We start from the raw sequence: 21,516 nt of genomic DNA on the forward strand, positions 1-21,516 counted from the left end.
GATGTCAAGATTCCAGTATTACATTCATCGTTGTATTTGATACATTGATCATTTAATACTAGTGCAGATTCTAGGGATCTCTTGTATCTGTGTTACACTGTGGCCAGAAGAGTTTATTTATTTATTTATTTTTCACATTTGTAAAGCGCACTACAGCCCGTGGGCATCGAGGCGCTGTAAACAGAGCGTAAGAAGATACATTTAAGGGTTACAAGAAGCCACCCAACAAGTGGTCTTAGACATACAGGTTACATATAAGTCAGTACATCAGTTAGCAAAGATAACATACAAATCACTTAGGATGCACACGTAGAGCCTGCAGGTTTAAACGAAAATCTTGGTTTTGATGGCCTTACGAAAGGCACCATGGGATTCAATTTGCCCAAGGCATGGTGGTAGGGAGTTCCAATGGGTGGCAACCAGGGTGGGGAATCTGGTACCTCCAGCACGTGCTTTGTTCGATTTGGGAACAGTAATCATGTTAACATATGCTGTTCTGGCTGGCCTGACGGTACAGGGTTTGGAAGAGTAGATCAAGGTGGGTGAGTGTTCAGCAGAAAAGTGTCTAAGCTGCCGGTGCCTTAACTCCTGCTGACTATGGTGTGTATGGTTTTCTCTGCACGCAGCCTTAAAGTCTGACCCTGCCTCGTAAAAGAGCATTTTAGGGAAGTTGTCTGTTTCCATGGTGCATGGCAGATAAGACCCTTCATTTTTCAAGAAACCAGCCCATAAGTGAGACAGTCCATTTCTGAGTGACCGGTACAACATCAAGCAAGGGGATGTACCAGTGTTCCGGCCTGGTACAGTAAGTGAGGGGCCTCATTACGAGGGCATGGCTGCCTGCATACCAGGTTCCAGTACCGGGTTCTTCCAATATGGACTTACCGCGCTATTCCAACCATGGAGGACCTGGTAAGTCCTCATTGGAAAAAACTATCCCCTTTCCCATTTGAGCCCCATATGACTCAATGGGAATGGGGAGGGAGCTAATAACGGGCCCGTTAATAACGGGCCCGTTATTAGATCCCTGGTGCCCTCGCGAGACACTGGTTTTACCAGGCATCCTTACAGGGTCCTGCAAGGGAACCTCGTAATAGGGTGTCCCATAATGAAGGGTGCCGGTCCCGTGCCGGCACCCTTCATTACGGGAGCGCCATGGCCGTAATGAGGCCCATGGTGTAGGTCCGATTTTGTTTTTCACTGCTTTCAAGGTCTCAATAAAACCCTGGTCGACGGTTGGTGGCCTCTCACACACAACCAGATGACGTGTTTGTGTGCTCTGATAAATCCACATTCCTGACAACAGTTGGAAGATGGCACGAGTCCAAGTCTGAGTTTATAGAACATCTGAAAAAGACAGGTTTCTTTTTTGTGATCCGTACAAATGTGGTGGAAATAAACAGGAAATGCGACGGATGGTGGATAGTGATACTGTGCTGGGCAAAAATGATTATTTGTAGTGTAATTTGTAGTGCATGCAGTGATCATGATGTGCTTTTACTGAGCCACTTAGTTTGTAAATGCCGAGGTTATAGGGTTGAAGTATTCCAGTCGCCAGGTGTAGCTTTTGATGGATTTGTATCTATATATGTATAACATTTATAAGTGCAAGCCTAGCTGGAAAACTGTGGAGTGCTGGAATGCTGTACATAGCCGGCCCACTTTATCTACTGAAAGGTCCAAGGCAGAGAGGTTGTGAGGATGGCTAGAGGGGGATGAGGGAGTGGATCTATGAAAGGGGGAGAGAAGTAGGGTCTAGTGGAGCAACCCGACCTATTGAAGGTGCCCTAATATGGGACATGTCTTAAGTTAAAGAGAAGTGTGTTCCAGCTAATGTGTAGCAAGAGGGATCATTATCTCAATATGGAGGTAGCACGAGAATGGGGCTGGGGTTGTGTTTTTCTGATGACATGTAGTTTCATGTGAAGGAAGTGGGTTGGATTGCTGAGGGATATGATCTGTAGATTTTCCACCAGGACAATGAACTGGGGCACACATTGTCCTGGTGCAAATATACATTGAAAGAATATGTTTGTTTTTTTACCAGTGCTAAGTACACGTAGGTTTCTGTAATAACGCTGCAACATTTCCTAATAAAAGACATTGGACCCCATTAGAAGTATGGCAAGTACTACAAGTATGGCCCTGGAGTGTCATGCTGCAGATAAATCCTTTAACTCTCTGCTGAAAAATCTGCAAAATCAGTGGAATTACTGCCACAGAATTACTGCTGCAGTAATTCTGCCAAACAAGCCCCATTGAGTCGTTTGGACTCCAAAGAATGGGGACTTACACTGCAAACACCACTTGTAATCCGGGGGTAATACCGGCAGAACAAGTGGCAGTAACATTAATTCAGCTTGGTGGTAACTCGTAATGAGGCCCATCCGCTGTAGCAAATAAACTTCAATCAGCGGTTAAGTTAATCAGAAATGCACTCTTGAGATGTAGATATTTCAGAATGTATTGCATTTAATGTTAGTATTGTGCACAACTGTTTCATGTTGCACGAGATTTTACTTTGTAATCTTAATTTGCTATCCAATTTACCCTATTGACAGATTATATTTGGGAGAAACATACTTTAAAAGAACTCTGCACACCAAGGTGGTGTTTGATAACATTGTGACAAAATAACTTCTGCAATGCAGGATACAAGGATGAGTCGTGGCTAAACCACCTCACAGTTCTACAAACCAACTGTGATCCCACTCATAAAGGTAAAAAAGGCACATAAGTCTCATTACGAGTTTGCCAGTCCGGAAATAAGGGTGTTGGTAGCAATGTTGTTTCTGGACCGGTAAACTCTGCAGACTTCTCAGTGAAGCACGGTCACCGTCACTAAAGGTGCTGGTGCCTCAGTGTCACCATTCCTGTGGAGCCCTGAAGGACTCTACGGAAATGGGGAGTAACCGTTCCGCCACAACTTGTGATATCCTGGTGGCACCGAGGTGCTGCCAGGATATCAGGTGACGATAACAGTGTTATGGGGTCAGCGGCAACGTGCTGGTTGCACCGACGGGTTACTGCCGACCTTGTAATGAGGTATGCCTCCTTCACCTTTTGTTGTAAAGTGGTCCAATAGCGGTCATCCTCTTTGAAGGGGTGTCAATGTGAGACAGTTGCCTCCACGGTTTACTGGTGCTTGAGACAAACAGATAAGGCTCTACTGGTGGGATGCAGCAGAGGTTTGACGTTTTGACAGCACTGTGGGTCCTGAAGGTTTGAAAGTAGCAAACACGGTTTGAAGAGGTTTGAGCAATGGAAATAGGAGACTTGCCTGCTTTGGCGCTCCGGCTGCTGTAACTACATTGCAGGTGGCTCTAGGCCAAGGTGAGTCTTTTTCAGTCTCTGCTCTCTCAGACTCAGGAAGTTTGATAGCAGAGTGGTAGGCTGTGGCCCTCAGCAACAGTCATAGAATGTGCCCTGGCAATGGATAGGAAACAAAGGTTCCTTCGAAAACCTGGCTTCACCTCTGACAGAGTGCTTTGGTACGGTCTGCTTTCCCACCAGGGCCTGAATGAATGCCTCAAACATTCAAGTAACCTGCCACTAAAAACATTGCCTAACCTCCACCAACACCCATACAAACAATTGTATGTCCCCCAAATGTAGTAATTCATGTCCAAGCAGGCAGTATTTTGTAAATAAAATTCAAACAACCTGTCACTAATGCTACTGCCAACCACCTCTGCCAAATGCCAAGCGATTTAGTATTCCTCAAAAGTCATAGTGAACTCTTAAGAACGCTAGATTGCTGGTCTTTGGCATTTTGTGGTTGCATGCTCAAAAAACACATTCTTTTCCAAGCAGTGTATTGCATCACACAATCAAGCAACTTGTCATTTATGCCATTTCTTGATCAACACTATCCAAAATATATTGCCATCTACAATGGTAATGGCAAAAACAGGCATCAATGTAATCTAGATTGCAAATGTGTGGTATTTTGAGGTCATGTAGTCAGTCAATTTTACCAATTGCCTAGTTCAGCTTATTTCCCAAATAAGCTGTGTGTTGGGTCACTCACTGAAACACACTAGGCCTGATCTACAAAAAGTTTGCCAATGGGGGTTATCCATAGAAAAACACTTTTGTAAATGGGCCCAACATCACTCATATCATTGCCTGACCTCCTCCGCCATGAGCAGAACAATGTTCTATTCCCCACCCCAACCTTTATGGTCATATTAGCTACTTAGGAAATCTAATGCACTAGTCTATGGGATGATATTGTTTTTTGCTCAATCAAGCTCCTGCAACAAATTGTTCTCCAAGCAGGCAACATGTTGCATCTCTCAGAAACATTATGTGCCACTAATAGCACTACCTAATCGCCATCACAATCCCCCAAATGATATTATGTTCCCTAAATGAAGCCATGGAATTAAGTGCTTCTGGAATATAGTAGTCTATAGTCTCTTGCAGATGTGTGCTGAATCAATCAACTTCAGTGAATTGTTGTCCAATCATGCAAGAGTTTGGCATCTCAAATATAAATAACTGCCTTCGAATGCAACTGCCCGACCACATGCTTTATCCTCCAAGCCATTTTATATTCCCCAAAGGAAGGGGTGAAATCAAGTGCTTGTGAAATCTAGTGCATTAGAAATCCAACTTGAGAACATTCTTCCTCAAGGAGGAAGTGCATTGAATCACACACCTAGCCCGTCAACAATGCCATTGACTGACAAATACTATCCATCAACTATATACATCATTTTTCAATGTGCAAAGGTGTGAAGGATTGCCATCTGGGAAGGGCAGGAAAGCCCTAGTCTTTTCTGTTTTGTATTAATGATAAAATGGAGAGGGTAGTCCATCTCATAAAGGGTGGTCTGGCAATCAGTACACTCTTCCATCAAACTACATGCCAAAGCATAGTGTACACCCGACCCTGCCGCATCAGTATCCTGATTTCCAGCGCCTGCTCTTCAGTGGCACAGAGCAGATTCAGAGGTAAGACGTGCCCTGTCTGACAGCTGCTGTGACAGGAAACTCACAGTGCTGGAGATGCTGCATGTACAATCTTCAAAGTTACATTCAATGATCATCTTGGAGGCAGTGTAATCTTTAAACATCAGCCATACCTGAGTTGCGGTATGGTGGCTGATAATTCACATAATTATAAAAGCCATATCTGCTCAGTATCATACGTATGTTTTGTTTGTTTGTTTAATATTTGTAGTGCGTGACACACCCTGAGGTATCTGGGCGCCATACAAGACAACTTGAAATACATAGGCAAAAAAGGACAAGGATGGTACATGAGAAATATAACAATGATTAACATAAGATCAAAACAGAACATGAGAAATTAACAATGATGCAAAAGGAAATCGAGAAAGGCTGATTACCGTGTGCCGGCTGGGGAGGTGGATTAATCGTTTGAGAGGAGCCATTTTTTGGTGTTAGATCTGAAGCTGTGGAAGGTTTGTTCGGTCTTTAGGTTGAGTGGGAGGGCATTCCAGGCTAAGGCTGCTTGTACCGGGAAGCTGGTGCCGCCAGCTATCTTCAGGTTAAAACAAGGGGTGGAGATGCAGTAAGCGTTAGCTGATCTGGTTGGTCTGCTGGAAATTTTTAGAGTAATTTTGTCTTTTTTTGGGGCGGCATTATTAAGACATTTGTGAGTAATAGCGACAAGATTGAAGTAAATTCTGTCCTGGATTGATGGCCATTTAAAGCTCCATCTTATTTCGGAGATGTGATCTTTCCTGGGAATACTCAGGGTTGTTCTCAATGCCTTCTTTTGTAAGATTTGTAGTTTGTTGGTTACTTACTTGCTCCTGCATATAGTGCATTGCAATAATCTAGTTTGGACAGGATTAAAGCTTGAGCTAGCGTGATACGGCTGTTAGAAGACAGGTAGGCTTTGCAGTCATGGATATGCTTGCAATTATAGGCTGTGGCTGAGGCAGTGGCGTTAACTTGTTTCCTCATGCTCAAGGTGGAGTTGATGTAGAAGCATAGAGTTTTGGTTTCTTTGGCGGTTTTGACTGTGTTGCCATCTATATTGAAAGTTGAGTATTTGGGATTTAGTTTGTTGAGATATGATGAGGCCCCTAGGATGAGAAGTTCAGTCTTCTTGCCATGTAGGCAGAGGCTGTGGGTGGCCATCCGAGCCTGAATGACGAGATAGATTTTATTTAGAAGGGCGCTGTCCGTGTCATAGTTACCTGATAATGGTATCAGTATCTGGGTGTCATCTGCATAGTAAGTGTAGATGACACCCAGGTGGTCCAAAATGTCAAAAAGGCGCTTGGTAAAGACATTGTAAAGAGTGGGGCAGACACATGATCCTTGCGGCACTCCAGAGGTGTTGGTAATTGGGTCAGCCAAGTCAGTCAGGGAGAATACTCTCATTGTTCTGTTATTCAAGAAGGACTTGATCCAATTTGCAGCTTTTTGGGAGAAGTTGGCTGAGGATGTGAGGTGCTCGCAGAGTATGTTGTGGTCCACCAGGTCGAATGCGGCAGAAAGGTCAAGTAGGAGGAGTAGTGCGCAATGTCTATTGTCTTTTATAAGATCGATTTGAGTTTTCAAGGCAATTAAGGCTGTTTCAGTTCCGTGGAGGTGTCTGAAGCCAGGTTGCCTAAGTCCTAGAAGGTTATTATTCTTAAGGTGATTCTGGATTTGAATGTAGGCTGCCTTATCGATGATTTTTAGTAAAAACAGGACCGTGGTTATAGGTCTGTAGTTAGTAGGGATTGTAGGATCAAGGGAGGCTTTTTTTAATTGAAGGAGTACCCAGGCATCTTTGAGATTTGTAGGAACCTGCCAAGATTTGAAGGAAGCATTTATTATCCACGTGATAAAAGGGGCAAGTTCTCTGGTTGCGTCTTTTATAATTTGTGCCAGACAGATGTCACCTAGGCAGCGAGAGGGCTTCAAGGAGGAGATCATTTTTTTTAAATAAACTTTTATTTATTCAGCTCAGCAACACAGATACAGGTGAGTAACAATAAAGCATATGGAATCAAAACAGTGCAATCGGCACAAATACATATAGTACATATAAACAAAGCACATAAAGGAAAAAGAATCAACATATGCACATGGGGGACACATAGAAGGTCGGAAAAAAGGCAGATGGAAAATAATTCAAGGACCACCTAAGGATGAACTAGGATAGGGAGCTGGGGATGCAGGATCTGAGTCGGAGTCACTGGAAGACATGAATGAGCGGAACTTCAGCCAGATATCTCTAGGTCTGGAATGGGCGGGCTGTTGTATCGCCCAGGACTCTTCGGTGTCGGAGGCCCACGTAACTGCCCTGAGCCATGTGCGTGAGTAGGGGTGATAGGCCGAAGCCAGCGAAGTAGAATTGTGCGCACAGCTAGTAGCATACAGAGGCCAGACAGTTTTCTGGAGTCACGGTGGAGCTCGGGGAAATCGTGAAATAGGCATTTCATTGGGGATGGGGGCAATGGGGGATTCAAGGATGGACGACATAGTGGAACACACTGAGGTCCAGAATTGAGTGAGTCGGGGACAAGACCAGATCATGTGGATATAATCAGCATCATCATAGCCACATCCAGGGCACCTAGGGGAGGAGTCGCTGGAGATACGATGTAGCCTGGTCGGGGTGTAGTGGTACCTGTGGAGCACCTTAAATTGAATACATTTGAATCGGGAGTTGAAGGAGACCCCTTGGATACGTGCACACATATGGGTCCAACGGTCATCGGACATCTCGAGGCCGAGATCTGTCTCCCAGGAGCGCCGTAGTTTGGAGAATTTGGGGGGTGATCTGGTTTGAAGCAGAGTATATAGTCTGGAAATTTTGCCCCTCAAGGGGACAGGTGAGGACAGTTCGGTGATTGCAGGTTCATCAGGTGGCAGTGCTGGAAAACACGTGTACTTGTGCTTGAGTACTCTACGGAGGGACGAATATTGGAGCCAAACGGAGCGTCTCCGTCTGAGGGGAGCCGGGAGGTCAGGCCATTCTATGAAATTACCCTGTTCGAATATGTCACGCAGCAATTCATAACCCGCCTCGGCCCAAGCACGAACCACAGAGGGAGGGACACGTGGGACCTCCGGAAGGAAATTCCAAATTGGGAAGTTACCGTGGAAGGGATGGGCGGTGCCCAATATTTGCCAAGATTTGGATAAGGCCAAGGATGTGCATGTCGTTGGATCCAGTGAGTCCGATACCATTGGCATTGGTGTGATCACCAGGGATCGAATGTCACGGTCACTGACTGATAGCCTTTCTAGTCTGACATGGGGAGGGGGGTCCGATATATTGAACCAGTGCGCAGTATGTTGGAGTTGTGCCGCCAGCCAGTACTTGAGGAAGTCTGGTGCCCCAAAGCCGCCAGCTTCCATTGGGGCGGAAAGGGTCTTGAGTTTAAGGCGGACTGCGCCAGAGTGCCAGAGGAAGGTGTTAAGGGTGCGTGTCAATGCCCAAAAGAAGTCAGCTCCCGGCCACTGCGGAATATTAGCAAATCTATACAGGAGTTGGGGAAGTACCACCATCTTCAGTACCCCTATCCTACCCGCCAGTGAGATCGGAAGTTTGTTCCAGCCCTGTATTTTTATTATAAGGTTTGCAAGGTATGACTGATAATTTTCCTCCAGGACCCGTTCAGAGTGACGGGACACCACTACGCCCAAATAAGTAAATTTAGATTGGGCCCATGCGAATCCCATGGTATTGGGAGGGGGGAGTGTGCTGGGAGTGAGCGGAAAGGGGGTTGATTTAGAACAGTTCACCGTGAGACCAGAGATACGTCCAAATAGAGCAATATCTTCCAGTATTGGGGCCAGATTAATTTCGGGGGAGCGAATATAGAGGAGAGCATCGTCAGCATATAGAGAGACTATATCTGAGGAACCAGCTGTATGTAGACCCCTATGCGCATGGTTTTGGCGAAGCATGTCAGCAAACGGCTCCATTGCCACAGCGAAGATTAAGGGTGAGAAGGGGCAACCCTGTCTAGTGCCCCTAGCTATATGGAAGAGGGGGGAACAACGGACCTCAGTACGCACTCTGGCAACAGGGTTGGAGTACAGTAGCCTGACCCAGGAGACAAAGGTGGGGCCAAATTTGCATTTGTCGAGTACCCGCCAGAGATAGCTCCACGAGACCGAATCAAAAGCTTTTTGCATATCAAGAGTCGCGGCTACCGCGTGCACACCCGGGCTTACTCTACTTATAATGTTGAAAAGGCGTCTCAAATTCAAGGAGGTGGAGCGGCCCGGGATGAACCCCACCTGGTCTGGGTAGATGATATGTGGCATGAAGGGGACAAGACGTAAAGCGAGTAATTTTGCATAAATCTTGACATCACAATTGATCAATGAGAGCGGGCGGTAAGAGCCGCATTGAGTGGGGGGTTTATTGGGTTTTAGTAGGACTGTATGGTGGCTTCGCGGAGTGAGGGGGGGAACTGGCCTACCTCCACCGACTCCTCCAAAAAGTGCAGCCAGACGAGGGAGTAGGAGTGATTTAAAGTGCTTATAAAACTCAACAGGTATACCATCCGATCCTGGGGATTTGCCTGAAGATAGGGAGTCTATAGCCTCCGAGAACTCCTCAGGGGTGAATGGATTCTCAAGGGATCCGATGGTATCGGGAGAAAGGACCGAAAGGGGAAGTTTATCAAGGTAAGTATCGATTTCTGCCGTAGTGGCGTTGTCTGAGTGTGCATATAGGGATTGATAGAAGGAGAGGAATTTGGCATTGACATCTCCAGGGGAGGTGGCCAGGGATCCGTCAGGCCTCTCGATTCCGGGAATGGGTGGAGCACCGAACTCGCGGCGGAGAAGTCTAGCTAGGAGACGGCTAGGACGTTCACTCTCACCATACCTCCTTGCCCGCCCGGGATTATCGAGAAATCTCAGCTCGCGGTCCGCAAGCGAGCGAAAGGTGTCCAATTCCGTGCCAATTGACGCAAGGATTTCAGGGGTTGGGTCTAGAGTGTACTGGGTCTCCAGCGCAGATAATGTGGCCTCGCTCTCGGCGATTTCCCTACGAATAGTTTTGAGGATACCATTTTCCTTGGAAAGGGCAATGCCTCTGATATAGACCTTAAAGGACTCCCATGGAGTGGCCTGTGAAGACACAGAGTTGGTGTTGCTCTCGAAGAACTCCTCGATCGCCGACTCCATCTCCGAGCTAAAGACCGGATCGAGGAGAGAAAGTGGCTTTATTTTATAGTGTCTGGTTCGGTCCCGGTCTGGACCCCAACATAGGGTGACAGTCACTGGGGAGTGATCAGATAGGGACCTGGGGAGGATTGCCATACCAGACACAGTCTTTATCAGACCATCGGATATCAACCATCTGTCAATCCGGGAAAAGGAATCGTGAACCGAGGAATAAAAGGAATAAGAGCGGGAGTTGGGATAGAGGAGCCTCCATGCGTCAAACAGGGCCAAGCGGGGAAGGGAGGAAAGTGTAGTATATGCAGCTCTGGAGAGTTGACGGGGTCTGGAGCCAGATCTATCAAGATCCACGTCGAATATCGTGTTGAAGTCGCCTCCCCAGAGAATCGGTATCAGAGGGAAGCCATCTAAGAGAGTTATAAGGTGTGTGTAAAAGTCGGGATCGCCAATGTTGGGACCATATATATTTAGCAGGATAACTTCCCTATTCTGTAGGGTACCATGAAGTAGCACGTATCTGCCCAGGGGATCAATTATCGTAGCAGTGGGGATGAATCTAAGGCTCCTGTGAATAAGGGTCATAACCCCGCGGCTCTGGGTGGAGTAGGTGGTGAAGTACCTTTGGGGACCCCATGTTTTAGCAAATTTTTCACAATACTCTGTGCATGCATGCGTCTCCTGAAGGAACAGGATTTTAGTCCCGTGACACTTGGCCTGAAGTTGTAATAGCCTCATTTTCTTGTAATTACCCAGCCCCCGTACATTCCAGCTCAAAAATGTCAAAGTTTCCTCACTCAACCCTCCAGGGGTAGCCATAGAGGAATACGGGTGGATGGAAATGTGCCCCCCATGGACGGCGCCCAGTGCGGTCAGATCTGTATCGCCGACGAGACCATGGTACTTCGGACTCAACCTTCTCTGCGAATACCAAGCTTTTTTTAATGTATAACCCCATTCCCTCCTCCCCCTCCCACATCCCTCCCCCAAACAGAGGGATGATCACCCTATAGCCTAACAACCAAAACCAACACAATGGCATCGACGCCTGGGGGGCCTGCGAAGTGGCCTGGCGGCGAAGCTCCGAACCATGAGGCAATATTAGGATAAACATAATGCCCGACACTAATATCTATTCCTACCCAGGGGAGGTCCCGTGGGGGAAGGGGCAGGCATGGTCAACAGATAATGAACCAATTTAACGGGATTATAAGAAGTAAATACCCGATCAACTGGACCGAGATAGTGCAAGGACTCAGCTACAGAAACCGAGAGAGTGCCCTAGTGATATAGGAGCACCGGGAAGGGGAGATTGAGCCAAGGAACGCCCAGAAGCGAGCGGGAGCCCAGGGTGAGATCAGACAGCCCAACAGTGGACTGTCGAGTGTACTCCGCAACTGCCCGGGAGGGCCACAGGGGTGCCCAAACAGCTAGTGGGCCATGGGCGTCCAGTAAGGTCTCCCAATGAAGGGTGATCGCCTGGAACGTCATTATCAGAGTCGATAAAATGTTAGTGAATAAATATCATTAAACGTAGTGTAGTTCGAAAAGACAGTGGACACTGGGACCAAGGGGCTTCAAAGGATCTCCCGGGCAATCAAGCAAGCAAAAAATGTATGTAGCGGGTACCTGGGGCACATCGAAGGGGGATCAGACAGCACCAACGACCGCCCAATAGCCCGGCCGCATTGTGTTAGGACAATGAGTCATGGAGCAATAACACTAGTGAGAAACAGCAAAGATAACAACATTATTTGTTACAGGTGCGACCAAGTCGTCTCATGGGAACCACATTAGGTAATGTCAGAATGCCAGAAGTCCAGATATGTTCTGAGGCAGGATATAACGGCATCCATTCAACAGATAGCTTAAGCTGTGGCGAGCCAGTGGCGGCGCCTGTTACGAGTACATTTCAGTCGGGAAAGTGTTCATCTATGAACCTGGAGGCCTCCTCAGCAGCGTGAAGAAGTAAACACGGTTTGCATGCTCGATACGCAGTTTGGCGGGATATAACATGGCATATTTAACCTGGAGGTCGCGTAGTCTCCTCTTTACTGCCAGGAAGGTCTTGCGTTCACGCTGAATAGCCACCGAAAAGTCCGGATATAGGTGGATCCTGGCTGCGCCTAAGAGAAGGTCCCCCTTGGCCCTGGCCGCCCTGAGGAGGGCATCACGGTCTCGAAAATTTAAGACCCTGGCTATGATCGGGCGTGGAGGTGCTCCAGGTTTGGGTTTCGCCATGAGTGAACGGTGGGCCCTCTCGATCGCAAACTGAGGGGAAAGTTTTGGGGAGTCCAGGAGCTGGAGTAGCATACCCTCCACGTAATCCTCCATGGGTTCTTGTATACCGTCCTCTGGCACCCCGACAATGCGGAGGTTGTTGCGCCTCGAGCGAGATTCAAGGTCCTCGTTCTTCTTCTCTACCTCAGTAACACGGGCAGATAGTGTGGAGACCTCCGCACGGAGGGAACCCAGGCCGTCCTCGGCAGTGCTCACACGTTCCTCAATCTCGGCAACTCGACCATCAGTTCTCTCCATATGTGCTTTAATAGAGGATATTGTGCCATTCATGTCATCCAGCTTGCTATGAATTGTGGTGAACCCCTCACGGATAAACTCCATCATCTTCTGGGAATCGGATGGTTCCAGCGCGAGTGAGGGGGAAGGTTCCTGTGTAGATGCCTCTGCCCCGGGGCCCACCGAGGGTTTAGTGAAAATATTGATAGAGGATTGCTTCTTGCCGGTTCGTGTCGACATGTTGCCGGTGGGGGGATAAACTTAAGTCCCGAAGACCAAGCAGGAGAGTGGATAGGGCCACAAGGGAAGGTACCAGGATCGAGCAGGCGGCGTATGAGCGGAGGCCGAGCCGAGCACCAGGAAGGAAGGAATATGGCGTCTCAGACGGGGGCCCGCCGGGTCAGTCAATCCAAGCAGAAGCCAGTGAACAGCAGGGGACCCAGGAAATTCTCATGAAATTCCGCAGGGGGTCCGGGCCCAAGAAGCAATGAACAGCCGGAGAGGCACAAGGAGTCGGGGTCGTAGGTGTTGATGTAGTGCAGGGGAGCAACCCTGTATGAGGCAGTAAGACGGGTGGCACTCGGTGCAGGTCGTTGAAAGCAAGTGGAGGGGTCCGGATGGTTCGGTGGGAGACAATTGAGGTTGTCAAACCGTCTGCCACAGCCAGAAGGCTTAAGGAGGGAACTGGCCACAAGGTCCTGGAGGGGGGTCCCCAGTTGAGGTCAGGATGGAGCTGGTGGCTGGGGGAAAGGCCCACCGGGGGGCGGCTTCGAGCTGGCGCACCAGCTCCAGCAGTTATCTGGGGAGAAGGAATGGGGGGTTGCCGCGACCAACCAGGCCCGCGTGGGGCGCCCACAGTCAGCCGCAAGGGTAGGGGACCAGTGCGGAGTATGGGGCACTTCAGGACCTACTGTAACGAGGGGTATCAAGCCTCCCCTGGGGCTTCCGAAATCAAGGAGGAGGAGGGCAGGGTCCGCTGTTGTGTGGCAGGCGTGGAGGAGATCGGGCCAGGGCCACTCACCACCCGGAGCCGGATCGATGCGCACTCGACCCCCGGTCAGCACACCGCCCAGGACGGGGCAGCGGAGCAGGTCGCTCTGGGATCCAGTGTGGTGAGGAGAAAGAGGTCGCGGCGCAGGCCGGCCCGCGCCGGAGCGAGCCGCGCAGGGTGAGTGGAGCGCCCCTCCCCCACACAGCAGGCCGCAAGCCGCGGAACTCGGACGGGAACTCCTGGAGCCGAGAGCAGAGGCCGGAGGGAGTCCGCCTCTGCACTTCCCACAGCGGGCTGTAACTCCGCAGCAGGCGCAGCTCAGCGGGTGGAACTCGCGTGGTAGACTCCCGGTCCCGCCAGTAACCCACGCCGCGGGTCGGCTATACGCAGTGTCGGGGCAAACAGGAGATTTTACGGATAGAAAGTACCACACGGGACGGAACTGTGAATCAGGCAGCCATCTTCGCTGAGCGCAACAGCGCCCCCCCAGGAGATCATTTTTTTGACTTCAGGTGGGGTAATTGGTGCGAATTTGAATTCTTGTGCTGAGTTAGAGGAGGTAGATTCGACTGGTATCAGGGGAGATCAGCAGTCTTAATGTTCAGGTGTTCGGTTGCAATTTTGTTTTGAAGAGTGACAATTTTATTGGCTAAGGTATTTTGGATGCCTGTGCACCAGTCTTTATTTTTCAAGTGAGAGTCGCCAGGGATTATAGGTGATTTTAGTTCTCTTAGAATGCTGAATAGTTCCTTGATACTGGAACTGGCATTCTAAATTCTGTCATTGTAAGTTTCCTGTTAGGTTTTAATGATCTCAGCTTTGTAAAGGGTGGATATTACAGTTACTTTTTATGTGTTCTCTTTGGAAGGTAGGTTTTTCCATTTGGTTTCACATTTCCTCTTTTCGGTTCAGAGGGTCTTTAGATGTGGGGTAAACCAAGTGTTGAGGTGGGATTTCTGTTTACTTTTGCAGAGTTTCAAAGGTGTCAGGGTGCCTAGGGCCTTGGTCATGGTGTTATTGGACAGGTTAATTAATTATTCTGCGTCTTCTGAAGGGGAGGAGTTCAGGATTGGAATCAAGATGGGAGTGAGTTTCTCGGCTGTGATGTGCTTGTTTCTGTTTGGTAAAGGTGGCGCTATAACCTTAGTTTTAGAAGTTGGCCGAGTGGCGTTGATGGTGAAGGTGATCAGGGAGTGGTCAGTCCAAGACTGCGGTTCGATAGCCATTATAGAGTTGACACAGTTGTGGTCAGCCAGCCAGTCTAGAGTTCGACCTTTCACATGTGTGGGTAGCTTAATTCTTTGCGTAAAGTTCAATTCATTTCAGGGATTCTTCCAATGTATGTCAACGCTGTGAGCACAGGACAACAATGTTAAGGTTGTGTGTATTCTTTTTTTTAATTTATTTATTTTTATTATTTGTTTGGCTGAGATTCAACCTTTCAAATATTAAGTACAAAATTAACTCATAATATACAGTCATTATAATTCATCATTTCACAATAAAATTTAATTTTTCCACGAGATAAAAGTTTAACATTCTTTAGACTTTTTGACGTCACATTATTAAAGAATAGCAGATAAAAATTTGACTAGAGCAATGTATATTTCAGGACGCTCACTGTTGATTAAATGCCCCCAAATTTCTTCATCAGAGCGCAAACAGTAGAGATGCAACAGATTTTTAAAATAAACTTGCTGTAGATGTTTCAACGCCGAACAGAGCACTACTAAATGAGTTAAGGACTCAGTTTGCTCATTATTTTTACAAAAGTGACACCATCTATATTACTTCAATTCACTGTCCCGTCTGGACATAATTTCATGTGTAGGATAGTGATTTCTTAACATTTGCAATTTCACAAAATGGGAAGGGCATTTTTGTAGATATCTTTCCATAGTACCCATTTTTTTGGGGAGGAAGATTAAAGAGGAGTAATCAACACATTTTTTGCACATATCTTGAGTCACAATCCAATCATATAGAAAAAGTGTTTTCTTGGCTTTTGAAGGATTCAGAATTAACAATTGCAAAGAGATATTGGCTTCAGTTAGAGCTTTGAGTACACCTTTATACCACAATTTTGGGAATGTATCAGTTGAGATTAGTAAATAGTGTGCAATAGCGTTCAGCACATTCTTCTGAGACGCACCTACCAAGCACTAACCTAAAGAAGCAGCACATTTCCCACATTACATGGCAGTAAATTGAGCAGGTTCCTATTTCTAGTCTCAGCAAAGCAGTGGGCGTGCAATTTGGAAGTTTGAGAACAGATTTCCAAAATAAACCTTCATACCTATCCCAATATTTTCTTGGTTCAGGTGTTTGAGATTCAGACCCATAAGACATTAAGGGTATTACCTTTTGTTTGTAAAACAGTAATATGTGATTAGTGGTGAACTTCCCATATTTGCGCATTATGATAGTTGCTTGGGAGGCCAAAGTTTGAATTTTTGCACTCAGAATGGAAGTTTTCAACTGATGCTCTGGTCTGCCTGAAAAATATAGGCCTAGATATTTATAGTTATCAACCACACAGAGATTTTGCTTATATAGTGTCCATTTACAATGGTGGGTGTTTTTCTTTCTTTTGTTTTTCTGGCAAATAACCACCTGAGTTTTTTCCGTGTTGATTAATAGATTGTTAACTCTGCTATAGTTCTCTAAGCATTCGAGCAAGTTCTGAATGCCTCTAGGGGTCTGTGATACAAGCACCAAATCGTCCGCGTAGAGAATCCATTTAATGTTTTCTGTTCCCAATTTAGGTGCATCATTTTCTATATCAACGAATTTATTCCCCAAATCTAGTAATAATAGATTAAAGAGCATTGAGACTAAAATGCAGCCTTGTTTGATGCCTCTTTCCGAGTTAACATTCTTAGATAACAGCCCTTCTAATGTGAGTCTAATTTGGACCGTTGTGGTAGAGTGAAGATCTTCTATTATTCTTTGTAATGAGTGGGGACCACCATACCTTCTTAATTTAGAAAATACCAGATTCCGATCAACAGAATCAAATGCACAACGGAAATCAACAAAAGCCATGTATAGGTTTTGATTTCGATTGATGTATTTGGCTTTTAACATGTTGAGAACCATCATGTTTGGAATAGTGCCGAGACCAGACATGAACCCTGTTTGGAATGGATCACACATGTTCACTGCGTTCAACCATCTATTCAGTTCTTTCAAAACAATTCAGGTATTTTTCCCGGTGCATCAAGCAGTGCAATCGGCCGGTAACTCTCCGGTTTCTCACGATTGCTCTTTTTGTAAAGAGGAACTATGATGGAATGTTTCCAAGAGCAAGGAATTATTTGAGAGTGATTGATTTGTTGAAAAATGGAGAATAGGATGTTAGTCCATAATTCCTGGTGTTGTTTGAATATATAATTTGATAGGCCGTCGGGCCTAGGAGCTCTTGATGTGCTAATTGTTTGAATATAATACTGTATGTCTGTTCTGTCTATGTTAAGATGGAAGGGAGAGGCTTTTGTTCTAATATACACAGGACCTTTCTGAGTAGACGGCGCTACAATTTTCTGAAAGTAGTCTACCCATATAGCTTCTGAAACATGTTGGATTTGTTTACAGTGCTGTTGAGACATAGTTAGCTCATTTATAACTTTCCATATGTGGGTTGTGTTCTTGTCTTTTATATATTCGAGCATTTGTTCTCCGTCTGCTTGTAACATTTGCGCTTTATGATGTCAAAGCCAGTTTTTATAGTTATGTTTTTAGGCGCTTAAGCTTTTGATAGCGAGTACATGACGGTAGAAGCTCCACTTGCCGCTTATCCTTCAGAAAGAGTGCTTTCCTTTCCTTTATTTTGGAATCAAACACATGGTTTCTGGGCTTATTTTGTTTTTGTCTATTAATTGATTGACTCATTATGTACAGTATATCATGATAGACGGAACTGGAAGCTGGGTGCAGAATGGTGCTGTCAAATGCTGCTTCCAGTGTTAGACCAAATTGTGTAATGGATTGTGCGGTCCAGCGTATTCTGTTGACACTATTGTTTGCAGTTACAGAATGACCCCATTTTGTTTTGATAGATGGTGGTTGTCATTGTGGAACGCACCATTGTAAGCAGAGCAAATTGTGGTCACTACTCCTCGTTTTTTCAATTTTGAATTCGGATGGATATGGGGAGAGTGAGTTACTTATGTAAATGTAGTCAATAATTCCACTAGATCCTCTTTGAGACCAGGTGTTTTGTGGTGGATAATCTTTAGAGCCTGACCATTCATCATAATGAATCCTCTTGTTTTCATTAAATGGTTCCATAGGGCTCTCTTTTTTGTTCAGTAACCATTATCTTTGTTAGGCAGTGGAGATTTAAATCACCCACTATAATGGTATGGGCAATTTTTGGAACAGAGGTGATGTAATCTAACATAGATGACACATTGGTAGCAAACTCTGACCCCTCAATTCTTATAGGGTTCCAGTAAAGATTAACCAGATCATAAAGGATGGAATTAATTAACACGATGGTTAATTGGGTGTAATAGTTTGGAGAGTATTTATGTATAATGGATATATTAGCACTAATTTTAGTGACGGTGAGAAGGCCACTCATCGGACGGCCTCTGGGGCCTTTTAGAGCCAAGGTGGCATGTATTTCGTGATCGTCCCATATAATTGAATTAGTGACCCATGTCTCCTGTAACATTACAATATCATATTCAGAGAGTATGGTATTCTTATTTCCAATTAAATGACTAAATCCACAGGTGTTCCAGGAGGCAAGAGATATTGCAACATTCTCATCCATGTGCTCTAGTTAACTTTTGGTTACGTTACATTGGCATTGACATTTTTGGTTTGCATTACATTCAAAATCTTTGTTAAAATCTCTAAGGCACCAAGTGACATTTTTTTTGGAGCCTTCTTTTGTAGGTGAGTTTAACACGGCATCATCTTGTGATTCACACATAACAAGAAAACACATTGAGAATAACACTTCTTTCCCTTGCCAGACAAGATTTTTAATTACTCTTGAGCGAAACCATAATCTTACTGTACTTCGCTGGTGCAAAGCAATAAATTCGACTTGGTCTATATCAGAACTGATGATGTTGTTCAGTGAGTCAATATCAAAAAATAATTCCACAATACTTTGACGGTTTAGGGTGTATTGAGGGTATGGTTTAGGGCGACAGCTCAAGAGCAATGAGCCCAGATTGTGATAATTGGGTTTGATTTGTGTTTTTTCATAAGGTGTTGTAGTATTTTTCTTTAATAATATCGAAGGTGGTTTACTTGTTTCAGCAATTGGTTTGGTAGGTAGCAGAGATTTAAAAATGTGGGCTATTTCAGCCCCATGGCCTTCCTTATGATTGGTCAATTTTGCATTACCAAAGGTGCGTGTTCCTGCACATGGTTTTTTGTTCAAATTTGAAGGCAACATTTTGTAATTCCTGGAATCACAATGGTTTACTTCTTCAGCATTGCTTTGGCACATACACGGATTTGGAGACAGTGAGGGCTTGCGAGTGAGTTCAGTAACTGTAAGGTCTTTCTGAACCGAGCATTGAGCCATGTAGGCATCAACTGCTTTTCTAATCTCCTCACGTCGTGAAACTGAGCTTTCTTTTTCATCATGTGACAGATTGCTATTCAGTTCAGAGATGGATGGTTTAGTGACCAATTTAGATGGTAGTTCTTTGTGCATATTTGCATGGGAATTCACTGCTTTAATTAGTTCATACAATGGTTCGTAGGAAATCACTTTTTTGGTGGAAAAGAATGCAGCATTCGGTTGTTGTTTACGGGCTTGCGCCAGTAATATGTATTTTTTTGTAACAGCCGAAGAGGCTAGTTGAGAGCTCGAGTTTGGTACTTTGAGATGCTTGATGAACTGCTTGGAAGCAGCGGTCATCGACTGTTTAGTGCCCTTGATGTTTTTTGGTTTCTTTGTCGCTGTGTTTGGCACTTTTTTAGAGCTCTTTTGCTTTGCGACATGATCTTTTTTTGAAAAAATGGTGTAGACTTCATTATCAGTTATATTTATAGGAGTCTTATTTCCCTGTTTTTCCATAGTGACCGGGTCTGTCAGACGTTGGCAAATTGTTCGACAATGATGTTAGGAAAGCATGGAAGCACTGGAGTGCATATGTTAATTCCAGAGCTTGATTGACCATTCACAACCATGCCTGGGGATGTGGCAGAGTCAGCCACTTTCATTTGTTTTGTTTTTTTGGATTGAATAGTGATGCCGGCCTCTTGCAGCAGCAATGCAGCATCACATTTTGATTGCCAAGTTACTACAGAGTTGAGTAAATCAGTTTGCACTTTAATTTTGTCATTCAGTGTATCGAATATTTTAATCAAAGTATTCATGATAGTATGCATAGCTTCATAGGTCATAATAACTACTTTTGACAAGCCCTTGTGCACTGACTGGGGTTGTGATTCAACATGTCTATGTGGTGTTGGATTTAGAAACAATGATGATGTCACACATTGGTTCCGGTGTGTGATTTCAGAGATGTTGGGCGAGAATAATAGTTTCTCTGCTAAAACATGGTTTGATGATTCACTCTGGGAATTAGCTAAATCAATAATCACAGGCGCAACATTGAGTGATGCGGATGGGGAATGGAGCAATTACCCATGGCAACACTAGTATGTGGCCTTGATTCCCCTCTGAGTACAGTACTGTCAGATAAGGATATGTCACAGGCTGTGATTTCTATTATATCTTCTGCAACTTGTAGTGGTATCGAAATTGCTACACCTGCTGCACCAATGTTATCCGGCTTGCCATCTAATGTGTTGGCAGTGGATGTGGGTATTTGAGAATCAGTGCAGTTACTAACAGGTACAGAAGGGAAGCAGAAAGTACGAATGTCAGTGTAATTGATAGCAGAGTCCTTATTGCTGCCTCGCTTTCGACGCTCAGATACTACTTTGGGTGTTGAACATGTAAGCGCAACATTATCAGCTGTAGAGGTACATGAGTTAGTTTCAGACACTTCTGTGTTATCTCTAGTGCGTGCAAACCTCCAAACATTTGGAAGCAAAGGCGTTCCTGTTCTTAATGTGTATATATGCTACATAGCTTACCAGAAAAGATAAGGTACACTAGCAGGAGAGAATTTACACCACTCAAGGATAGATTCCTTTTTCAAATTTATCAATGGTTGGTTCACAAGCGAAAACTTACTTTGGGAATAGAGCGTTGTCCTTAAATTATACACTGGGCTCTATAATACCGCACTGACGCTGCGTCGCGCACCGCGAACAGCAAACAGTACTTTCGATGTACTTCCACGGTGCGCGCACGAATGCGCAGGTGCAGGTGTTTTTGTACCGCGCAGCCTCATTTTGAGGGGGCGGGTTTAGCGAGAGCCAAGAGCCTGAAGATAAAAAAAGGACAGTGTATGAGTTCAAAGCTGAGGCAGGGAGTGTGGAGACACAGTAAAGAGTCTTTCAATGTCTTTCAATGTCTTTCAATGTTTAGTTAAGCAGGCAGTTTCTTCTTACTTTTCTTAAAGCTGTATTGTCGAAACGGTGTTGCAGTAAATGGAATCCTCCTGCGAACTGTTCGACACTTGCACAATCAGGCGATCTCGCTGTAGATGCTGCAGACGCTGCAGACAAGATGCCAGGAACGGGAAGTAAGACTCGCGGACAGGGACAGCAAACAGTACTTTCGATGTACTTCTGCGGTGCGCGTGCAAATGCGCAGGTGCAGGTGTTTTTGTACCGCACAGCCTCAGATTGAGGGGGCGGGTTTAGCGAGAGCCAAGAGCTTTTCTTAAAGCTGTATTGTCGAAACGGTGTCGCAGTAAATAGAATCCTCCTGTGAACTGTTTGACACTTGCACAATCAGGCAATCTCGCTGTAGACGCTGCAGACGCTGCAGACAAGATGCCAAGAACGGG

At 45.6% G+C, this 21,516-nt stretch overlaps 1 protein-coding gene across 1 annotated transcript in view; it reads left to right on the plus strand.

The window, feature by feature from the left end:
* The window catches only part of PDGFD (platelet derived growth factor D), a 1,219,073-nt gene that overhangs the window by 871,759 nt on the left and 325,798 nt on the right, over positions 1–21,516 (plus strand). The gene's annotated exons all lie outside the window — the stretch shown is intronic.

Source organism: Ambystoma mexicanum, chromosome 7q (assembly GCF_040938575.1).
Source record: "Ambystoma mexicanum isolate Mex_15411 chromosome 7q, UKY_AmexF1_1, whole genome shotgun sequence".
NCBI classification, from domain to species: domain Eukaryota; kingdom Metazoa; phylum Chordata; class Amphibia; order Caudata; family Ambystomatidae; genus Ambystoma; species Ambystoma mexicanum.